Source organism: Brienomyrus brachyistius, chromosome 2 (genome assembly GCF_023856365.1).
Source record: "Brienomyrus brachyistius isolate T26 chromosome 2, BBRACH_0.4, whole genome shotgun sequence".
NCBI lineage: Eukaryota > Metazoa > Chordata > Actinopteri > Osteoglossiformes > Mormyridae > Brienomyrus > Brienomyrus brachyistius.
Genome location: NC_064534.1, coordinates 3,369,127 through 3,393,239, shown reverse-complemented (window position 1 = coordinate 3,393,239; position 24,113 = coordinate 3,369,127). Strand labels below are relative to the sequence as shown.

At 45.9% G+C, this 24,113-nt stretch overlaps 1 long non-coding RNA gene across 2 annotated transcripts; it reads left to right on the top strand.

Moving 5' to 3' along the window:
* Positions 1–308: 308 nt before the first annotated feature.
* LOC125713213 (uncharacterized) lies at positions 309–18,549 on the top strand. 2 transcript variants are annotated; one of them, XR_007383513.1, is made up of 6 exons: positions 309–462; positions 2,151–2,288; positions 16,973–17,067; positions 17,158–17,234; positions 18,244–18,344; positions 18,431–18,549. It is a non-coding gene; the product is annotated as an uncharacterized LOC125713213 (long non-coding RNA). The 2 variants fall into 2 exon arrangements; XR_007383512.1 differs by having other exon boundaries at positions 16,926–17,067.
* Positions 18,550–24,113: the final 5,564 nt, after the last annotated feature.

Sequence of the window (24,113 nt, the reverse complement as noted above, 5' to 3'; positions counted from 1 at the left end):
CGCTCACTTCACCGAGTACTTCGCATGTTTTGGGGCGTCTCAGACTTAAGTGATCATCAGCAGAAAGGCTCTGTATGATCATTTCAGGCTTAATCGGAGACATTTAGCGGCGTCCTCATTAAGCCCGTAATCACACGCAGAATCACCGCAGCTCGGCTGTGAAGCGCAACTAAACCGCAGCTCGGCGACCGCCAACGGCCCATTAATCATCGCGCCGCAAAGAAAGCGCTTCTGTGGGCTCAGCCAATGGGCGACGCGTTGCCACGGTGACGACCTTTACCCTCGAGAGGTTTTTTGTGCGTTTTTTTTCTCTTTCGCGGTTGTTGATGCTTTCGTTCTCAGAATTGAGTGATGAGGTGTGACTTTGGGATGCTCTTCGCGGAAGAAGGAGGCGAGGCAGAGAAGGGCGCCTCTCCGTCCTGTCCCATTCGCTAACGTTAGCTGGTGCTCCGAAGTAAACATGTCAGTGTTTCTCCCGTGGGTCTTCTCACTCATTTTTGCGTTGTTCGGCTACAGCCAGCGCTAACATTGCCATAGGTTTAGCCGCCTTTAGATGTTCGCTACCTAGCATTTCTCTCAGATGCCTGGTCAGGTTTTCTGTCTTTGCTATACAGTTCTCCCATATACATGTGTTTTTGGATTGTATATTATTAAAACAACCTTATGATATTCGATTAGTTTTATCGAGATACAGTGTCGATTGATGAGGGTTTTTATTTATTAAAATTGATTAAAACGCGGCTAAATTAACATACGTGTCTATTTCGAAGTTGGAATATTAATAGGTCTGTAACGGTGTCATTCAGTGTGTTTCGGTTCGTAAGCGAAGTTGCCGTTATTCCGCAAATATAAAAAAATGTGTTTTAAGTATTTTGAAAATCGTTGCTATGGGGCATTTGCCTCATTAATATGGGGTTGATGGATTTGACAGATTACCGCGTAACATCCCAAATGTCATCCGTTTAGCATTTTAGGATATTTTTGTAAATCGCTACAAACGGTGCTGTCTGTGTGCGACTGGGGGTTTCACGAGAATAATTTGTATTCATTTAACTTAAAATTCAACTCCCGTTTGTTAATTTGCTCCTAATAATTAGAATTTAGTAATTCCAAGCAAATACCCTCGGAATTAAGTCCGTGTCACGCATGCTCCCTTTAGCCTAGGTTTGAATTACATGGAGTCAATACGGCATTTTCACCTAATGCCTCCAGAAACATGGCTGCTTCGACCATGTGTAGTGCAACCATAACTGTTAAAACTTGCGATTTCTCAAGCTGTGCTTCTAGGGAATCTTGTGGGGAAAAAAATATCTATTGTGATTTTGTTTTGCTTGTGGCGCTGCTTGCTCCAAGATGAAACAAAGGGTCCAATATGGAAACCGCGTCTGAGATTAACAGCTGACTTGCAATGTGCTGGGCGCTGGGAATCTCCCTGTGTATAGAGGCCCAGTGCTTTAGGCTGGAGTAGCGGACAAGCCTTGGGCTCAGTAGGCGAAGATAAGTGCTGAGTAAATGATTCCTTGCACCAGACGGGTGGCGCTCACACGCCACAGAAAGTGGGCAGATCGCAGAGAAGCGGACAGCTCCTGCCCGACTTTGGTCTTGTTATCCGACAGGCAGTGGAGATCCCAAACTACGAGGGCTGTTTTAGAGGAGTGAACCCACAGGGGCAAAGTGTCCACATGCCAGACTATGTTAAGCTGAACATCAGACACTAATCCACTGTTGTTACGTCCTCATATACTGGAGTGTATCTATTTTGCTTTCTTGTGATGTATGTACAACGATGTGGTATAGGACAATAGCAAACGTTCCAAATAAAGCTGCTGAAATATACCTTTAATCTGCATCATTTTTCAAAGAAGTTCCGTTTTTCATATTGCAGTACGCTGGTAGTCAGCCATGTGGTAATTGGTGGCAGAGATGTTTTTCAGTTACTTAAAGAACAATACAGCTGAAACAATTAGCATTTATTTTTGAGCTGGTGTTGAGAGCTGCATCATTACAACACACAAGTATAATACATCTATAAAAAAAATGCTTGTATTAGTGCTTTCAGATGTGCCTCAGTTTCTTCATACTGCTGAGTTGCTATGATGTTCAGAGTTTTTAAAAGCATCTCCTTAACACATTTGCATCTGTTGCCTTAGTGAAAGGGAGGGAAGTTATGAGGATCTCGTCTCCACTCTCCAAGGAACAGGCAGCCCTCCTGCTAGACCTGGTTGAGTTAGTGACCCCTTCAGCCTCACCAGCAGATAATCTTGCCTGACATCCTTACATCTTTTGGTGTGAGTAACGATGTTTTTTTTTAGAAAAGATAATCATTTCAATCAGCCTAGAGCCTTGGATAGAGTTGTAGCTCTGAGGCTAGGGGTCTGTGCCAGGAATTGGAAAGTTGCTGGTTTGAATCCTGTAAAATGCCAGGAGTGATTCTACTCCATTGGGTCCTTGAGCAAGGTCCTTAACCTGCAGTTGCTCATTCCTGGCTATGACGTTAATCTACATCCAGCCCTGTAAGGAGGTCCTCCAACTTACAGGGAATAACTTGAGAGTTGGTGCCTGGATTGGCACTCCAGCTACTGGAAAACACTCACACTGTTCCATTTGGACTAGTGTGGTGCTGAGGTATCACCTGGGTTCTTATCCCTGAGGTGGGTTGTTGAGTGGTGGGTGTGGTAACGTACTGTAACTGCACATACCTTTACCTCTGGAGACTGTTGTAGACTAAATCTGGAATGACTTGCCTGCTTGTAGAAAAGAGTCTAGATGTTTTTTTTCTCTATCAATGCCCTGCTTGCAGACTGCATTAGGTGACATAAATAGTAATATTTTTTTCTCCTCCTATACTATGACCAAAGGTAGGCATCTGAAAGCCCCTCCAATCCCAGCAACCCCACCCTCTTAAATCAGAAGGTAAAAAAAATCAGTCTAGAGTTTGAACAACATATATATATATATTTTTGATGAGCAAGATTTTATTTTTGCTGTTTTTTTCTCCCCCACGTCGATTTTTGGAATCTCTCCGGCGATGCTTCACTGTCGAGCTGCTTCTGGGCTGCTCGCTGGAAGCACTGTACCGGCGTTCATATGTACCAGTGTGCCGGCGTTTCGGAGCGCCGTGCGTTGAGCGTGAGGACGTGCCACGCAGACACGGGCATGGTTAGTGGTGCTGGGGCGTGGCAGTTGCTTGGCGCTCTCTCCCGGCCGTGGGGGGCGTCAGGGATGGGCAGCTATGGGCACAGGGCTGAGGAGCCATAAATACAAACACTTTTCATGCAGCCTGACTGCTGGAAGCCAGACAATTAAGGGGATGGAAGACGGTGCATTTGCATACATATTAAAGTGAAGCCGTTAAAAAGAGTTCGGGAGATGGGGGGATGGGTGGGGGGGGGGGGCGCAAGCAGCACACTTGCAAACGAGCCTTTCATCTAAAATACAGAACTACCCCCCCATCACTCAGGCATAAATCTGCATCCACTTTCTGTTGCAAGTGCCCGACTTGGGCACCGAAAGGAACCGATCAGCTGAGGGTACCGTCCTCCGTGGGGCTGATTTGTCCACGTCTCACGGTTTTCCCCCGTGGTGGATTTGATTAATCCCGCCTCCACTCCGACGGCGCCGCTAGAATAAAACTGCATCCATCGTGCCGTCCGTGTTCATGACATGATGTAAGGGGCACCAGTTGTCTCCGTGGACCCAGAACATTACATGACCACTTTTCGCCACTTAGCTGATGTTTGTACCCGGCTGAAATTTACATGTCTGTAGTGGCAAAGGTGTGACACATTCCGTACAATAATGGTGCGTGTTAGCAAAATAACACGCGCAGAGTTCATGTTAATACCACAGCTCATTAGTAATTTGTATAATATGCGTAAAAGAAGAGTATATTTTAAAATATCCATAATGCCCATATAGTGAGCACTACTGGGCAATTATACGAGAAGTAAAGAGTTACAGTGGACATGGTGACAATCACCTTAATTGTGATGAAGGTTATAGCTGCACATACACATATGGTTAAGATCGAGGCTACAGCAGCGGTAACAGCCACATAGAGTCCTCAGCAGTATTGTTTTGTTAAGGGAGGGGTGTCTGAAGTGGCTGGTAGAGGGCAGGGTCCTGTTTGGGTGATAGGGAAACACTGGGCTCCAGAACAGATGGGGGGCAGCACAGCATGAGGGAACAGAATTGGGGGGGTCACAAGAGAAGGGGAGCTGGTTTTGAGTGTAAAAAGAGGAGCCGTGTACATCCCTGTCAGGCTGAAGGGCTTTGACAGAGGCTACCACCACCTCCCACTGCTCATCGCGTATACTGCCGACCTCAGAAGCTCAGGAGGGACAGGGAGGAAGGAGAGGTGCAAGCCCATCGCCGTCAGCTACCACAAAGGAAGGGAGAGGGAAAGCTCCGGAATATCTTGCCGTCTTTCATTCTGAATCTTGTGTATTTTGTATCAATACCACAGAAGCCCAACGATAAAAATCTCATCCCAAAAATAAGGAATCGTATGACGTTAGCTGCTGAATCTGTCACTGTCAGTTTCCATATATGGGAGGAAAAATAAAAGCACCGATAGTCTGATTTCTAGCTTAGCAACGGAGAATGTGCGGTAGACATGCTTACCGTGCGCACATGTGTTTGGTCTTTGGCCATGATTTTGTCCCGCCCGCTATATCCCAGCTCTCCACTCTGCTCGCCATTAACCCCAACATTCACTTGCTTTCAGAGTGGACAACAACTTTATTTTTTAACTTAGCCAACTTAAATCAGTTTTATGATTGATGCACTATACATGGGATGCATTTTAACCATCAGAAAGTAACCCAGACACTAGCAGGTTGTAGGGAAAAAGAATATGCAGTCAGATCAAAACTAAATCTAGTTTTAGGTATCAGGAATAAAGCAAGTGTACATACAAACAGGCATGTAACAGCCCCAAAATGTAAAACCAATCCACTGCTGATAGATATTAAGAAAAAGCACAAAAAAACCCAAATTTGTTTTTCAATAATGAAATTTTACAATTTAATCAGATGTTCATAAAGTGACTGTGTCTCCGGTTTGTATCCTCCACTTTGAAAGTCCTTCACATGCACATTTCACACGAAATACAAGCATCTCATCTTGCATATTGTGAAAACATTAAGCATTTTTGTAACGTCACCCATATGTCGCCAGTGTGGCATCGTATTCGTCAAAAAAAAATAAATCTGGGTTTCCTTGTTGTCTGATGTTTATTCATCATGTGAATTACGCCGAAACAGTAAAAGCAGATTGAACCCGAGTGTGAATTAATAATGTAAGAGAGAATGAAATGACGACGCCAGCAAAGAAATGAAAACAATTCAAGCACAACATATTATAAAGCTCCTGAAATGACAATAAGACAGGGCAGGCTTTCCGAAATTATTCATTCGAAAGGCTGCCGTTTTAGCCCTGAGCTCCGGTGACCCCATCTCCAGTGGACTGCTGATGATGCTAGCCTCGTTAGAGCTGCTTCCCCGTCGCTGTTGTATGCTGAGAAAGAGGGAGCGCTACGGGCCAGGAGAGCTGTGGGGGTGGGCGTAGCTTTTGAGGTATGGGGCCTGGGACCATAAAGACCACACGTCCAGATCCGGGACAGCATCTGAGGCTTTGACCCCAAAAAAGGTAAGACCTGCACCGTTTTTAAAGCTCCATGAACTACTTTGGAAACAACTGTAGCAAGATGATGTTAGCTGCCACTAGGTTACAGCAAGAACGGACACGCTCCTCTAAAAGATATGGATGGTGTGGATGCTATGGTTACGATCTGTCGTGAAGACCACAAGGTCCTGCTCCAGGTTTGCAGAGACCAGGGACCATTCCTCCACAATTACTGCCCAGCTTGATGGGACATATGCCACCATCACAGGCCTCTCTCCTGTCAGTCCCACCAACTCAGGTCTGTGACTGTGAAATTCAGATCTGGTGACTGAGAGTGTCACAAATTTCTAGTCATTTCGTCCTCAAGCACCTCACACCACCCACTGATAAGTTGCGCCTGTGCACTGGAGCACTGTCATTCTGGAAGACACTCGCCCAGCAGGAGACACACATTGCATCATGGGATGCAGGTGATCTTGCCTTTCGTTGTTCCACTCTCTCTTGCATTATTAATATACTCTTGGGTTGAATCTGCTCAGCATGGCAATAACCCATGTTCCATCATCCTTGCCAACAAGAGCAGACCTAGGCCATGGCCAGCAAATGCACCCTGAACCAGTAAATCTGCTATAGCCATTGACAGTGTAAACTGGGCTAATTCTTATACTCAGGCTACACAGGGTGTCTGTTTGTCAGGATCACAAAGGGAGCTGAGACACCAGCTATCCGTTGCCATCTGCTGCTGGACATTATGATTATAGTTACATCTAAAATTTGGTACCTGTATAGGGTTGAAGTTGGGTCACACCTTTAAGACCCACGGGTGTCTCCTTTGACCATTTCAAGTATTGTTGGACACTTGTGATCCCTTTCAAGCTCGCGATCTTCCCATCGAGGCTCTTTTGTTGTGCCTTAAAGTCTAAATGATGCATGCGTAGTGCTGATGTTCCCACCGTTACTTCTCAGTGATAATGTAAGTTTATATTTCCAAAGGTTGACTTTTTGCTTGTTCCCTTTACATAACAGTGCGCCACACAATGCATGTGTAAACACTCCAGCGTAAAATGGCATCACTCTGCTGGATTCATTTGATTGTGTTTTTCCAGGAGCACTGTCAAGTAAATGCGACGAAGTTCCACAACACAAACGCATCAATGCATATTCAAGATGGTTCTCATTGTTTTCCATCTCTGGGAAGACTGATGGGCTTTAGAGGAACCATTTACTGCAGGTGCAGCATGTTGGTCAAAGCTGACCAGGCAGGAGCTTTGATATTGCAGGTGTGAGAGATTGGAGTTCCTCTCTATGCACTAGAATAATCCTAGTTCATGTCTAGGATGAAGACCAGGCCTGTGGGTGAAATATATCTCACTTGCATATACACTAGCCTGGACCATATTTTTAGGTTATTAACGAACACACAAAATGAATATTCACAGAGCGGGCCGTCAAACATGTCCTTGACATAATTATTCATGCTTGTAGACACACCTACACATTTAGACAAGCTGTGCCTCAAACAAAAAGGAAAGCTATTCTCATTGTCCTCTGTCTTCCTGGAAGTTTAATTAAGTAAAGGGTTCTTCTATTTGTGTTGCTGTATTTCGAATTTGCTGTGTGATTGACCTAGCTTGAAATGAACTCTTCTCCACTGACCTTTAATTGTTTCACTTGTTTTTTTAGCATCGAATGGAATTTGCATCTTGCCTTGGGAAACCATTCAGTATGAGTGCTTCTGCCTGAAAGACAATAAGAATTGCAATAATACTAGACACTTTAATCGTCAAATGACCACAAAACTCACTTTAACAAGGAGAGGATTTCCAGAATAGTAAACAAGCCAATTGAATTTAGTGGACTGAAATTACATAGAAAAGAACATCAGTAGTGAATGAAAATTTTACAGACTTTGGTGAATTTGCCAATACAAAATTTGTCAGATGAAGATGAAAATTAAATTGAATGCTACTCATTCTCTTTGTCTAAAGCAGAAATCCACTAGAACCTTTTTCTGATCTTCTGTAAAGTATACGTAGACTTAGTTTCTTAAAGGGAGAGGTTTTGTTGGATGCCACTGTGGCTCTGCGGGGAGCACTATAGCCAGCTCCTCCAGGACTGTGAGTTTGATTCCCACCCTCTCACTGTGTGTGGAGCTGTGATCTTCTCTCCACGTTTACATGGATGTCTGCTGGCAGATCCAGCTTTGTCCTATGGTCTAAGACTTATGGTTTACAGTCAACCGGTGTCTCCAGATTCAACGTTTTCGAGGTTTATTCATCACATGCACAGTTGTACATATACAACATGTAGTGGAATGTAAGCCTGGTCACTCCGAGCAGCTGCATATGATAACAGAATAATAAAATATAAAAATGATAATATAAAATAAAAAAATATTTGAAATATATTCAGCTATATATACATGGTCAAAGTGATTGTGTCTCTAAACTGCAATGAGTATTTGTGGTTTTTGACTGATTGGCACGGCATCCAGGGAGTCCTCTGCCTTGCACACTGCCTCACCTTGTGACTGATTGACAGCATCCAGGGAGTCCTCTGCCTTGCACACTGCCTCACCTTGTGACTGATTGGCAGCATCCAGGGAGTCCTCTGCCTTGCACACTGCCTCACCTTGTGACTGATTGGCAGCATCCAGGGAGTCCTCTGCCTTGCACACTGCCTCACCTTGTGACTGATTGGCAGCATCCAGGGAGTCCTCTGCCTTGCACACTGCCTCACATTGTGACTGATTGGCAGCATCCAGGGAGTCCTCTGCCTTGCACACTGCCTCACCTTGTGACTGATTGGCAGCATCCAGGGAGTCCTCTGCCTTGCACACTGCCTCACCTTGTGACTGATTGGCAGCATCCAGGGAGTCCTCTGCCTTGCACACTGCCTCACCTTGTGACTGATTGGCAGCATCCAGGGAGTCCTCTGCCTTGCACACTGCCTCACATTGTGACTGATTGACAGCATCCAGGGAGTCCTCTGCCTTGCACACTGCCTCACATTGTGACTGATTGGCAGCATCCAGGGAGTCCTCTGCCTTGCACACTGCCTCACCTTGTGACTGATTGGCAGCATCCAGGGAGTCCTCTGCCTTGCACACTGCCTCACCTTGTGACTGATTGACAGCATCCAGGGAGTCCTCTGCCTTGCACACTGCCTCACCTTGGACATGTTTCAGGTTTGCCATGGGTCTACATTGGATAAACAGGCATCAAATGGATGGATGGATTTTAGACTCTATTATTGGGGCTTCCAGCCTTGTGCAAAAATTTCATGGTTCCATATTTTTTCCAGATGCCCTCAGGGGTCATATAAAGGGTGCGGCTTTTTGGATATTAACCAGCCACTCAGCATTCTGTGGTTCAGTGGAATACTACCCAACTGTGGATTGGGAGGCCCTGCTCGAATGGACACAATCACTTAGGTTTTACAGTGATCCTAACAGGTCCATCACACATTACCATATCATCGTCATGACATCATCGGATGTATGTATGTTCAACAGTATTGCTTTGATGCACCCCCAAATTCTACCTCCATGAGAACATGCATGATGTGGTCTGTTAAGCACATGATACACGCAGGTGAGCACCACGGACCGCTATATGCACCTTACCATTCAGCCTGTGCACATTGACCTGGCCTTGACCTCGGGGGAGTCGCAGCCGTAAATCAGCCCCAGAGCTGGAACATTTCTCTGATTCACTAGACCATAAAGGACACACCTCTCCGCAGCTACAGCCTGGTGACACCGGGGCCTTGTGTTGGTTGAGTGGATTTTCACAGTGTTTGGAGCAGTTCTCAGTCTCTCCAGACTGGTATTCCTCAGTCTAAGACTAAAAAGCCTTTTCCTTTCAGTTTGGGTTTCAGACATTAATTGTTGGCAGTGGATCCTACACTCAAGGTAACCACAAGACCCCCCTGGCTCTTGTTTGAATTTTGGGAATTAGACTTTGAAAGGTACGCGAAGACCTCTTTTGTGAAGGCTTTTTCCGAAGAAGCCGTTAATTGTTTGCAAATTATAACATCACCTTAACAGGATAAACGTGCAGGACAGGAGAACATCTAAGGGTGCTTCCACTTCACCAGGTGCTCTACTTTTGGTACTGCAATTAAGGACTGAGTCCGAGTCAAAACATTGCAGTCTGAGCTAAGTCTCAAGTTATTTAGCCTCAAGTCCAAGTCGAGTCCAAGTCTTTCCATACTTTTTGCTGTCAAGTCACAAATCATCAAATTTGTCAATTAAGGTCAAGTCATGAGTCATGTAACTTGAGTCCTTACCTATGGCAGTTTTTTTTACGTTTAGTGATTAAAACTTGCTGCCATAGGATACGTTCTTTATAGGCAGAGAGAGGTTGAAAAAAAGTGTCCCAATATGATTATCCTCAGCTTTTATGTCCATGTATTTACAGAAAGAATGATTTTTTTAACAAACTTAGAAGACAGTACATTCAGCCAATTGAAAATGCAGTGAATTAATATACACTGAACTGATAAAATTAACGGTATGGCATCCAGAGGGGGGACTATAACCTCAAGTTTTCTCGAGTCACAGTGTCCAAGTCGGCTCCAAGTCTCGAGTCCAAGTCGAGTCCAAGTCTTTCCATCAGTTGTAATTAGTTGAGTTACCAGTCACCAAATTTGTAACTTGAGTCCGAATCGAGTCTTGAGTCACTGACTCACGTCCCCACCTCTGGCACAAACACAGACAATCTGATACCTAAGATTTATTAATATATACAAGTCTGCAGAAGTCAACAGAGTCTGAAAACCACACAGTTGTGTTTTTTTGGGTACAGTGATGTGAGGGTTGCCTCAAACTCACAGAGGTGCCAGGCGACAAAGAAACACCTCCCAGGATGACCTGCTTAGGCTGAAATGCTCTCCCTTCATCCTTGCTTCATCTTTTCCAGAAGGCCAAGTTTTATGGAGTTAGGAGTATGGGGGGGGGGGGTGGGGGGTAATAAAACAGCAATGGCCATTTTACTGTACTGTTTTCATGGCTAGGGGGCTATGTGCTCCTCCACTTCCCTCCCTGCCCTCTCTCTCTGTAACACCTCCCACAGCAGTATCTGCCAGGCTGACGGGGAATGTAGGTGGGATAGTAGGAAGCAGGGAGCCAGGTGACAGGTACCCCAGCACATGGGAGAGAGGGGCCATATTGTGGCGAGACAGAGATGCAGGTGTGGGGCAGGATGGAGGGAGTAGGGCATATGGACTCGCGCCTTCACAGTTGCTTGTGGGTTTGAAAGTCATCGTGAGGTTTTTGAGGAGTGTGTCCATCTTTTACCTTCATGCATAGATCACAAACAATCATTCCGGATCTTTAATTAGGATCTTATCAGAATTCTTCCAGTTTAATCCCTGATGTGTTGATTCTCCTTTGAAATGTGTATTATATTGAATATCCTATTTGCTGTCTGTGAGAGAAAGCATTCTTTTTAAAAATTTTCACATAATTTAGACACCGAACATCTTTGACCGATTCAACATGCTGTATTTTTTGTAAGAAAATCAGCAAATCAGAAACAGGGAAAATGGGTAGTGGGGTGAACATGGAGACTGTTAAATGGGGCACTTTTCGGCTGCATTTTCTCACCTGGACATCTGACCAGCATCACGCCGAAAGATACGCATTCAGTGCCGGATCACGACGACAGCGTCTGCACAGGACAGGCAGCTAGGTTGCCCCCCCCTGCCCCCTAGAAAGTCCGTGCAGATGCTCATCATTCATACAAGGCATTAATAGGCCGGCGCTAACGTATATAGGTCAGTAGGTAGTGGTTAGAGACGAGGACTCTAACCCCGCATGGATCCCATGGGGCCTCAGCATACTACATGTCAGCTAGACGACCTGATTTGCTCCCACAAAGAATTCAGTGGTATAAAAGGATAAAAGCTGTAGGCCATCTTATGCCGATTTGCAGAGCTTAGTGACTTAATGACAACTCGATTTGGTCACGTTCATGACTTTTGTGGCATGAACATAAAGCATCAGGGGTTCCCATATGTGTGTGTGTGTGTGTGTGTGTGTGTTTGTGTGTGTGTGTACATATATATATACACACACACAGATATGTAATTCTGAGGCTGCAACTGAAAATATAAGGCATATAGACAGGATCAGCTTGGCTAATGTGCATAATGTAGGTAATTATATATGTTGGTGCTGTATGTGGTGATTCCAGCATCTTTGAAACAGTCACTGTGGTTTTTCACACACTCCACTGGCATTTTCACACATTGCAGTATCTATAGTTTACTGGTGTGATGAACAGAAAAAAAAACCATCGAGGCAGGGGAAGATCTTTGGATGAAAACACCTAGTTAAAGGGAGACCTCAGAGGAGAACGGCCAGACCCTGTAAAGCTAATAGGATGTGCATAAAGAGCAGCTCAGTACAACAGTGGCGCGCAGCAAAGTCATCTCTGAACCCACAACTCATCTACCCTTTACAGTACTAGTTATGTGTGTCTAATAAAGTGGGACCTACCCGGTACTAGTTATGTGTGTCTAATAAAGTGGGACCTACCCGGTACTAGCTAGGTGTGTCTAATAAAGTGGGACCTTCCCGGTACTAGCTAGATGTGTCTAATAAAGTGGGACCTACCCGGTACTAGCTAGGTGTGTCTAATAAAGTGGGACCTACCCGGTACTAGCTAGGTGTGTCTAATAAAGTGGGACCTACCCGGTACTAGCTAGGTGTGTCTAATAAAGTGGGACCTACCCGGTACTAGCTAGGTGTGTCTAATAAAGTGGGACCTACCCGGTACTAGTTATGTGTGTCTAATAAAGTGGGACCTACCCGGTACTAGCTAGGTGTGTCTAATAAAGTGGGACCTACCCGGTACTAGCTAGGTGTGTCTAATAAAGTGGGACCTACCCGGTACTAGCTAGGTGTGTCTAATAAAGTGGGACCTACCCGGTACTAGCTAGGTGTGTCTAATAAAGTGAGACCTACCCGGTACTAGCTAGGTGTGTCTAATAAAGTGGGACCTACTCGGTACTAGCTAGGTGTGTCTAATAAAGTGGGACCTACCCGGTACTAGTTATGTGTGTCTAATAAAGTGGGACCTACCCGGTACTAGCTAGGTGTGTCTAATAAAGTGGGACCTACCCGGTACTAGCTAGGTGTGTCTAATAAAGTGGGATCTACCCGGTACTAGTTATATATGTCTAATAAAGTGGGATCTACCCGGTACTAGCTAGGTGTGTCTAATAAAGTGGGACCTACCCGGTACTAGCTAGGTGTGTCTAATAAAGTGGGACCTACCCAGTACTAGTTATATATGTATAATAAAGTGGGACCTACCCGGTACTAGCTAGGTGTGTCTAATAAAGTGGGTCCTACCAGGTACCAGCTAGGTGTGTCTAATAAAGTGGGACCTACCCAGTACTAGTTATATTTGTCTAATAAAGTGGGACCTACCCGGGACTAGCTAGGTGTGTCTAATAAAGTGGGTCCTACCAGGTACTAGCTAGGTGTGTCTAATAAAGTGGGTCCTACTCAATACTAGCTAGGTGTGTCTAATAAAGTGGGTCCTACCCGGTACTAGCTAGGTGTGTCTAATAAAGTGGGTCCTACCCGGTACTAGTTATGTGTGTCTAATAAAGTGGGACCTACCCGGTACTAGCTAGGTGTGTCTAATAAAGTGGGCCCTACCCGGTACTAGCTAGGTGTGTCTAATAAAGTGGGACCTACCCGGTACTAGCTAGGTGTGTCTAATAAAGTGGGACCTACCCGGTACTAGCTAGGTGTGTCTAATAAAGTGGGACCTACCCGGTACTAGCTAGGTGTGTCTAATAAAGTGGGTCCTACCCGGTACTAGTTATGTGTGTCTAATAAAGTGGGTCCTACCTGGTACTACTTCAGTGTACTTAAAAAAGTGGGTCCTACCTGGTACTAGTTAGGTGTGTCTAAAAAAGTGGGTCCTACCTGGTACTAACTAGGCCTACCAATCAAAGTGGTACTAGCCAGTTGTATTGAAGCACACACATACTCACTCTGATGTACATTGTCCATGCCTGCATATCTAGTGCAGGGTGACGATGAGCCTGCAGTCTGTGCCACTAGGAAAATCGCGGGAAGGAGAGAACACCCACAATGACATCTTATTGAATGTTATCTGCCTTTAAGCATTATTTTTCTAATTGTCACACACCCATATATAAATATAAAATTAACACCCTTTAAGGTACATGTTTCTGCTGGACCTGAGACAGTCCCACATTCCACACCTCCTCGGTGACCGGTGTTAGTGACAGCGCTGCCGTCCGCGGCCCCCGCGGCGGGCAGGGGTGGGACGCTCTCCAGCGCCTGTACCGTCCGCGGAGCCGCAGAGCCAGGCGTGGGAGTTCGCCCTGGCTCTAATTGATTCCCTGAAGATTCGGTCTCTTCTGCCTGCTGTAGCAGGAACGAAATAGAGAATAATACAATAAAATGAATCACGATTGCATGGAAAACAAAAGGAGACAGTAATTAAGATGGGCTAGTGCTCTTCTGAGTTTGATAGAGACTGAATACTCTCATTGTCTGACCACCTTAACTATTTCTGTAGGCTTTTATGCTTTAGTGGCCTTTGCTGAACATGTCCGCTGGACGCACATAATACTAAACAGTGAATTTTTAAACTTGAGCCACAGACTCGACTTTGCTAGATGCAGAGCAGTGCTCTCTCTGCCTTTCAATGGATTATTTTACTATATCAAAGGACTGTCTGCGGGATTTAAATTTTACACAAAGATATTCTTGAGAGAGAATACCCAAGCTAAAGATTTAGTTAAACGCTGTGGTGCTTGTAAATTGTATCATATAGAAATTCAGAATGTTTTGCTTTAGTTTATGATATCAGAATGTAGCTATTCCCACTAATGTCGTCACTCTCTTTCCTTCAGAAATTGTTTTATTCATTCACGGGTGCATATTCATGGTCTGGAATTCAAAGGGATCACTTTGGATCGTCCTAACTACACTTCATATGAAATTATTGGAAAATATGAGACCAAAGCATGGTATAAATTGATTCTCGTTTTAGTCAGGGAACAATATTATAATGAAATAATACTGCCAAATTAAACCATGAATTAATAATGATATGCAAATAAGAAATACAACACAATGAGGCGTCTCCCGCACACAAAAGGGCGAAGGGAGCCGGCGTCACGTTTCAGCAAACATCCATCACGGCTTCCCGCCGTAGTTTGGACTTCGCAAACTTCGGGTGAGATCTGCCAAATGTCTGTGTTGTGGCCTTTTTAAAAAATTTAGGATACGTTTTTAATTCTGTTCCTCCTGCTGTCTGTAATAAACCTGCATGCCGAATGTTTAAAGATTAATGTGCCAGCTCTCCCCTCCCTCTCCTTTTCTCTCCCCCCCCCCCCCTCCCATTCTACCCAAGCAGTACCCTCACGTATGCATATGCAAATGCTAAGCCTGAGCTCGGAGGAAGTAATTGTATGCATTTTTAACTGGCCAATCGGCTGCCAGATAGGCATAGATTGTCTCTGCCTTTTTTTCCCTTTTTTATTTTTAGCTCTGTGCTTCCCCCACCAGATGCAGAGAAATTGTTCCATGGTTCCAGTCTGCTGTAGAGTGATTAGAAATGGACCCGCTTTTCCTCCCCTCTCTCTCTCTGCCACTCACTCCCTCCCTTTCTTTTGCTCCTTCCCTCCATCCATCCCTCTATCTCCACCTGAGATGTGCTTCATTCCCTTTGAGATTCTGCAGGGCCACAGCATCACTCAAGGGCTGTTTTTCCATCGTTTTTTTTTTCTGGGGGCAGAAGAAGAGGAGGGAAGAAGAAGGGGAACACAACTAGGGCATCAAGATACCCGCCACGGCAGCCATCGAGGTGCCCACACGCTCCCTGCCCATTCAGACGTGCTCCGAGATGCATGTGACCGATGTACCGCCCTTAGCCGGTGTGCGTTAGTCTCCGGAGGCATGGAAATTCCAGCAACCAGTAGGGGTTCCTTTGATTTGGGGAATAGTACCTCTGACAGTCTGCTGTTCCATTCTGAAATCCTAATTTTTAGTTTAATAGCACACAGATCCTAAATAAAGGCGCTTTGAAAAATGGAAGATAAGTGTAATACCAACATACACCGATTGAATACGCCTTTGCAGTTATTTAACTTGATAAAGTCGCTTGTAAAGTTCACGGAAGACACAGTTATCGTGTACATATTTCAGGAGACACACTGCCACGTCATCAAAGGTCTAGCTGCATAAATGGTTATATTATGGTTATACTATGGTTATATAATGGTTAGCTATTCACTGTATTTACCTAAATACACACAAACACGTGACATATATGGTGCTGTAGGTAGGTGCGTCAGGCAAATAATTAGTAATGAAAGGTACACACTGCACCCTTTGGGTCAGTCCGTATTGTTCCAACCCTTGAGGACCCCCAGTTTCGATGGGGTGAATGAATGGTTTTGTCCGTGAAGCCTTCAGCCGTGAGAACACTTAGCAACCAACCAATGGCATCGAGCCATTAAAAACACATAACGTGTAACACTGAAAAAAAATACTGTCACAGATAAAATAATGAAATGAATATTGTTCTATGAAATTATTATCAGCAGCAGGACGCAATGTGTATCTTGACTAAACAAAACCATCAGCCCATAAACAGTGTGTCTTGTGGTTTTGTCATTTTCTTACCTGAATTTTTATTGTGAAATACAGAAGAGTGTCAGTGTCTGTGTACCACGTGTGGACAAGTGGACACCTTCTCTTTTTTCTACATATTCTTCTCTATAATTTTGTGCGTAGGAGAAGGTGATAAACAGTCATTTTAGAGGGATGAGAAGAGAACAGAGAGGGGAGGGGGGAGAGCGAAGCACAAGCAGGCAAAAAAAATTAGCTAGTAAGTTCGTATGGAGAAAAAAAATACTCCCTGAAGGTCAGCGTCTCCTTGCGCCTGGAACTCGATGCGTGCCTGAACCGTAAAACATGGAAGACGCGGAATATCTGAAAAACTGCATGGATTTCATGATTTGCACTGAGTGAATAAAGACAATTTCTGTATGTGATATACAACGAAGTCAAAATATGACGTTTCCTGCCAATGTTTTGAAGGACAAAGCCGTGATTTCACCTGTTAGGACTTTGGATCGCTGATTTGCATATGTCACACAGGGTCTGATAAGGGATGCATTACTGAAAGATGGATAAATGAGATAAACTGTGAAAAAGACATTTTTGTCTGTGTCAATTATAACAAGTCACCACAACACTCTGAGAACCCTTTTATGGATATTTTCGACTTTGGAAACTGCAGGTCAAGCCTATTCTTACATCATGGCAATGGCCTCCACTCTCCATTAGGCCATTGCAGGATCTCCTGGACGAGGGGCTGGCTGCTGCAGGGTCGGCAGTAGGGGGCGACCTTGAATTCACTCTAAGATGAGAAAACGTACCAGGTAAGTGTGGACAGAGTCATTTACTTTGAGTATAATTCTAAAAAAATTTATGAAAACGGCGACACATATCTGTTTTCTTCCTACAAACAGCTGTGAGATTGCAGAGACCCACCATGAAAGGCTGAGCACCCTCTCCAGTGGGCACTAAGAAAAGGTCTCTGCTGCTGGTAATTCCCTCCCGTTGGGGCATGTAAACCTGGTTGGGGCAATAAAGGGCAAAAACCTACAAAGGCACCTACAAAGATTGTGTAATTATTAATATTAATTAGCATTAATTTGGCATTAACATTATATGTCCAAAAGAATGTGGACACCAGCTCATCCAGCACCTCAGTCCAATACCAAAATATTAATATGAAGCTGGTAGGTCTACTGTCGCTGTAACAGCCTCTACTCTTCTGCTAGGGCTTCACGTTAGACGTTGGTTCATTGCTGGTGGGGTTTGCAGCCATTTTGGGGGGGGGGGGTATTGAGGTTGGGTCATCAGCTCCCTTTCTGTAACCTTGAGTGGCTGCCAGTTTGCAGCTGAACTTGCTCCCAGATGTTTTGATCTTCACAGTCGCTTCACTTACATTAACCAGGGAGGAGAAATGTGGCGAATGAACTTGATGGAGAGAGTGAGGGTGCGGACAGTCACTACACCTCCTCTGCACATCCATCATTTCTGCTGCCCCTGCTTGTTGCTGGGTGGCTGGGGGCTTAATCATACACCCAAGTCAGAAATCAGCGTGGCGTAATGGGCCAGTTCCTCTGATCAATAGGGGTGTTCACGTACTTTTGGCTGTGCTGGGTATATAACGTACCAGCAGGATGGAGTCTTCCATTGCGGTGCCCCCCCCCCCCCCCCCCCATATCGCAGTCCTGCCGCTCTTTAATTAAGACCCATTAGTGCTGGTCGAGGGGCATGGGGAGCCCTAGGCACCCCCCTCTGATCCCCCACCTCCACCTTGAGGAGCATGTTGCACTGCCCAAAACAAAGTACAATGGGCTGGCTCAGTCAGCGCCCCCTCAGACGATGGCAGCTGCCCGTGCCACCGAATGTTAGACGGGCCCTGCTTCAGGCCGTCGGCCGAGATGGCATTGCAGGGTGGGGTCAGGGTGGGCATGATGGCTGATTCCCCCCACCGCCTCCCCTGCCGACCCCTCCCTCAGAACCAAAACTTACCCCCCGCACAGGCCTGTGTCGCGAGTCGATGGGCCAGGATGAAGAGCAGAGGAAGAGGAGGCATTCCCGGGCCTCCCGGGCGCTTAACGCAAACAGACGCGACGTAAGACAGGTGAGGAACCAAGCGTGCGACAGTGCAGGGACAGGCGGAGGGTTCCGGAAGCCAGCATTCTGGGCTGAAAGAGCGTTTATTCACAGACTGGGAGTGCCAGAGTGCCGTGACGGTGCTGGGGGAGGACGCAGGCGTGGCTTGGGGAGGGGGCTTTACCTCTCACTACAGCATCCCGTGACAAGAGCTGATATTCCCCAGATCACACACACACACATATATATATATATATATATATATATATATATAGTGTGTGTGTGTGGATTAGGTTTATATTACATTGTGGGCACCAAATAAAACCAATAAAAACCTGTTTCTTGAATTTCACCATTTTTCAGGTCCCCACAAAGATCTGTAAATACAATTAAAACAGTCAGAAAAGCCAAAAGTCTCGTATTTTGTTTAGAGTTTCCCTCACAGAAATGAATGGAGTCCCCACAAAGGTATAATTACAAACCTGTGTGTGTGGATTATGTTATATAATTTATTATCTTCTTAAAATGATTTTGTCTTTATCTTTAAATAATTTCTATTTCTTTTGTATTTTAATGTATTAAAAACTAGGCTTTCTGAAAGACCCAGAACTGCAGGCTCACTCACATACCGATGTGACGTCATTTCCTGCTATATTTACATTTTTATTTTTAATTAGTGGGAACAACTCACCAGAAACAGGAACCAGACTTTGTCAAACATCAAAAAAGAATTTTTAAAATTGTGCGCGATGTGCATACAGTATATCTTATATCTAAATACATATATATAATTATCTTGATATATAAAATGTATTTACTTTGAACGACACATGGATAGATTATAAGCAGCGAATGTCCAGTGTACATGCAGCGCCCTCTTCCCGGCCCCTCTAACGTAGATCTGCAGTGACACACCAGGTGTCATCACAACCACAAATCACTTCAGAGCCCCACTCTCCATCCCTCCCTCCCTCTCCCTCTCTCTCTCTCTCTCTCGCTCTCCCCCTCGCCGCTCACCCAGCTCAAACACACACACACACACACACACACACACACACACTCGTCCTCCATTCCCTTGTGTGTCGCTTCACATTTAAAAGACAGGGAGTGCATACATGCATATATATGTACTGCATATATATATTTATATATATGAGCACTTCAGAAAGCAGGGAGGGAGGGGGGCGGGCTGATGCCAGCCTGATCCAGCCCCCTTAAAGCTGAAGCGGCAGACGAACAAGGTCAGGCAAGTCGTCAGGCCGCTGCCGTCTCCCTGCTGCTGGGGGCCTTTTATGCAAATGAATTCTGTGACATGCCTGGATTTGTTGATCACCCCCTGGCCCCTCCCCCCACATTATCACCCCCTCCCTTTTATTTTCTCTCAGCCCCCACCTACTCTCAGCTTCCCTTGTATGCTGAAGATAATTCTTCAGGTTCTTCATCAGCAGGCTAATGCTGTCCTGGCCCCTGATCCACCCCCCAGCCCCCACATTGGCATAGGTACCAAGCATACCAGCCCCCGTATCTCTGGACGTTTCCATCGACATGAAACCGTCACGATTTCTCTCAAAGGGCAAGACATAAGGAGATACCAGAGATACTTTGCTTTGAAAACTCTGTCAGCTTTTGTGACACGTGTGAATCATGCCATTCCTAATCACTAAAGTATCTGAGGGCATCACCGGGACACCAAGCGTGTGGAAGACAAGCTTTTGTTAGCATCCGAGCCAGATTAGAGCCACACGATGAGGGACAGCTGTGTTCTAAAGCTTGGGCAGAAGCACTGGCTGTAGCTGTGCATGGCACGCAGGGCCACCTCGAGGGCCACGCCGGCCGTGTGTCACGTCAAGGGCCACGTTGGGCATGTGTCACGTTGAGGGCCACTCCGACCGTGGGTCACGTCAAGGGCCACTCCAGCCGTGTGTCACCTCGAGGGCTGCGGCTAGCAGCTAGCCTGCCAACATGCTGCTGCATGATCTACGGCGGACAGGCTTTGCTGTGGGGAGGGGGGGACCAACAGGTTTATTTGGCGGCTTTGTCTCCCACCCCCCCATACCTGTTGACACTGCAGCAGAATCGCGGCCCCACCTCACCGAGCTCCTCTGACCACTAGTGGACTAGTGCTGTGATGCAGCAACAGACTGGTTTCTGCAGCAACAAGTGCGAACGCTTATCCCCCTAGTCACCCTGCAAGATGAGGGATACAGACGAAATGGGAAACATCTGAAAATTCAAAAGAACCCCCCCTGTCTCCCCACAACAAAAAGGAGACATTTCAGTTTATGTAGCACGTTAGCTATCTGGTTTTTATAGTGTAGCTGCTATCCAGCCAAAGTAAATGACGTGAGATGTAATTTCTTTTAATGGGAAATTATTTCTTTTATGCCGTGGAGGAAAGTTAAACCTTTTAGCACCCCCCCCCCCTCCAAGACTGGGAGGGTCTCCACACACTGGGAGGTTCTCCGCACACTGGGAGGTTCTCCGCACACTCGGAGGGTCTCCACACACTGGGAAGGTCTCCACACACTGGTTACCAGCAGCAAAGCAATGGCTGGTCAGTCGTTACGATCACAATGGTGAGAGAGGTTTTTCTACAAGAGGAAGAGGGAATATTAGATGTATGGGGTGTGGGTCATGGGACGAGGCATGTCCCAAGTCTGGGAATATATAAGGTGTCTTTCTGAACCATCCCATATTACACCATGTCTATGGTGATGCAAAATCAGCCCCCTTGGTGATGAAAAATAAGCTCTGTGCATGAAAACCATGTTTTTGCTGCATATAAGATATATCTATCTATCTATCTATCTATCTATCTATCTATCTATCTATCTATCTATCTATCTATCTATCTGTCTGTCTGTCTGTCTGTCTATATATTTATCTATCTCTCTCTAGCAATCCTAAGCCACTTAATTTTTTGTGGAGGGGGGTCTTCAGAATAAATGTTCCAGCTCTTCTCGCCCCCATCCCTCCATTCACAGGGCAGATCATGGACCACTCCATTCCCATGCATGAGTCTGCAGCGCCATGCTCTCCAGCGGCCTCTGGGAGCTGCAGTCACCATGGAAACGTGGGCCAATCGCAATGCCCGCCTGTCACATGGGTGGGGACAGCGCGTGACTTGAGCGGGCGTGGAGGGAAGTTGCAGCGCGGGGAGAACTTTAAAGACCACCTTTATGAATGCGTATGGCCCAATGCAGCATGACCGCAAGCTTAGAACCGAGTGTGAGCCGCATTTTTAAAAACGAACCCAGTGCAACTGAAGGGAATGCAAAAAATTTTAAATACCAAAATAGCAACGGTTGGATGGGGTTACTTTTCTGTTGATGCAAAGCCCAACCCAGCATGACGTAGGCATTCGGAAATGCTGGACAGTGCATATTTTTAATGTTGCATAAGTGTTGTGTACCTTACAAAGCCCCCGTTTTTAAATCGTAATCCTTCCACGGGCTGTGAGAGCCACTCACAACACCTGCAGCATTAGACGTTGCACTCAGCCGAGACCCCGTGGTCGTTTTCCTCGCTGTGTCTGCATCTTCGACGAGAAGCTGATTTTTCAAAGAATTTAGTGGTTTATTTCTTGGAAGTGAGCGCATATCTTTCTAGTGACAAATTTCTCTTTCTGACCAGCATTTATTCGAGGAAGGCTCTGGCACTGTACGCATGTCCTGATTTTGCTGAGCTCGATGTATCCCTGGGAGGGGTTCGCGGTTCACTTCTTTAACCAATCACAGTCTTCATCGTATGACATCATCACATTGGTCTGTTTTTTTTTCTTGTTTGAAAACTCAAGGCTTCAAGCCATTACAGCTCAGGTGGGGTGTAGCTTGGCAGGCGAAGCCTCTGTGCTTGTGATCAGAAGGTTGCAGGTTCAATTTTCATGAAATAAAGATGCGCCCTTACATTGTTCCATGCAGCCATTACAAGGAAGCATATTTTCTTCTCTGGCCATTTGATGTCTGAGACATTGTGGTATGGCTTCCAATCCCCTCCCCCCCCCATGACTTATATCTTCAGATGGTCTGCAGAGGGTTGTGGCCTGTGCCACTAAACAAACACAGCCAGGCGCCCCCCTGTGGCTCCCTTCCGCCCCCCCGAAGAGGATCCTTCACCTCCTGGTGATGATGGCAGGCCTCCTGAACAAACGCAATGTGACCCGTGGAGCAGGCTGCACCCTGAGCCTCTGCTTACAGTCCCATCCTGGGGTCTGGGCTTCAGCTGCTGGGACTTGGGGAGGGGAATCGGAGCCTGATATGGGCAGGGGGTGTGAGGCCAGTTTGATGTGGGGGCTTCACTATGGCTATATATATGGCCATATAGCCCCCGCACAGTTAGCAAGAGGAGAGTGTCCCACGCAAATCATGCAGCCATTTGCTGTAGGAATGTTTTTACAGGAGGGACACAGTCAAACAGATGCGACTACATGTGTATCAGGCTGGGTGGGGGGTCCCCAGGACAAGGGACAAATGGCATTTACATTTACATTAAGTTATTTAGCAGATGATGTTATAGAGACAAAGCAGACAATATTTCACAGGCATATAACTGTCAAGGAGCCAAGTTGGGTACAAAAGCTAGACTGAGTTGTGGGAACATAGTTAAGGAAAGAAGCACCATACAAAACCGCATAGAGCCTAATATTAGAAATGCTATTTCTATAAATAACACCAAGATCGTCTAGTAGGAACTAAATCTACATAAAGCACAGAAATACAACAGAGCATCTCACAGTGCCAAGTGACACCGTTCTAATGGAAGGTAACACATCGATAGTCAGTTGAGATGCTCCCATATTAAATGCATCTTGAGAGGTTTCTGTGACTCTGCAGACCAGAGGCAGGTGAGCGGATGTTCGACTGCTGATCAGAAATGGCCATATAGATGTTTATGATCTCAGTGTTGGCAGGTGCCTTTCCGCTAAACCCTAAAAAGCATCAAGGACTTCAACTTGATGGAAACCATTGGTGAGGAACAAGGAGATGTGTGGCTGACACGAAAGGTCACTTTTGACGACTATGTACATAACTCACTCAATCCTTGTTAATTCATATTTTTTCATCTATCATTTCTCCCTACTTGGAAGTTTTTGGTTCACTGTTGGGGCGGCATGGTGGTGCAGTGGTTAGCACTGTAAGGGGCGGCATGGTGGTGCAGTGGTTAGCACTGTAAGGGGCGGCATGGTGGTGCAGTGGTTAGGGTGAGGGGGGCGGCATGGTGGTGCAGTGGTTAGCACTGTTTCCTCACGCCTCTGGGACCCGGGTTCGAGTCTCCGCCTGGGTCACATGTGTGTGGAGTTTGCATGTTCTCCCCATGTCGTCGTGGGGTTTCCTCCGCGTTCTCCGGTTTCCCCCCACAGTCCAAGAACATGCTGAGGCTAATTGGACTTGCTAAATTGCCCGTAGGAGTGCGTGTGTGAGTGTGCCCTGTGATAGGCTGGCCCCCCATGCTGGGTTGTTCCCTGCCTCGTGCCCATTGCTTCCAGGATAGGCTCCGGACCCCCCGCGACCCAGTAGGATAAGCGGTTTGGAAAATGGATGGATGGATGGATGTTGTCATCTGGTTTTTTTTATTTCTCTGTCTTCCCTTTTTCCTGTTTTTTTTTTACTCTCCCTATATGATGTAGGAATTTATCTCAATGTGCCCATATAAAGAGCCTTTGGATGACTTGTGAAAGGCGCTATAAAAAATCAATTAGATAGATAGATCCATCCAGCCTCTTCCACTATCTAATTAAGCCGGCAGGCCTGCCAGTACGGACTTCAACTGAGATGGCCAAATGTTGCTGGTTTCTAAT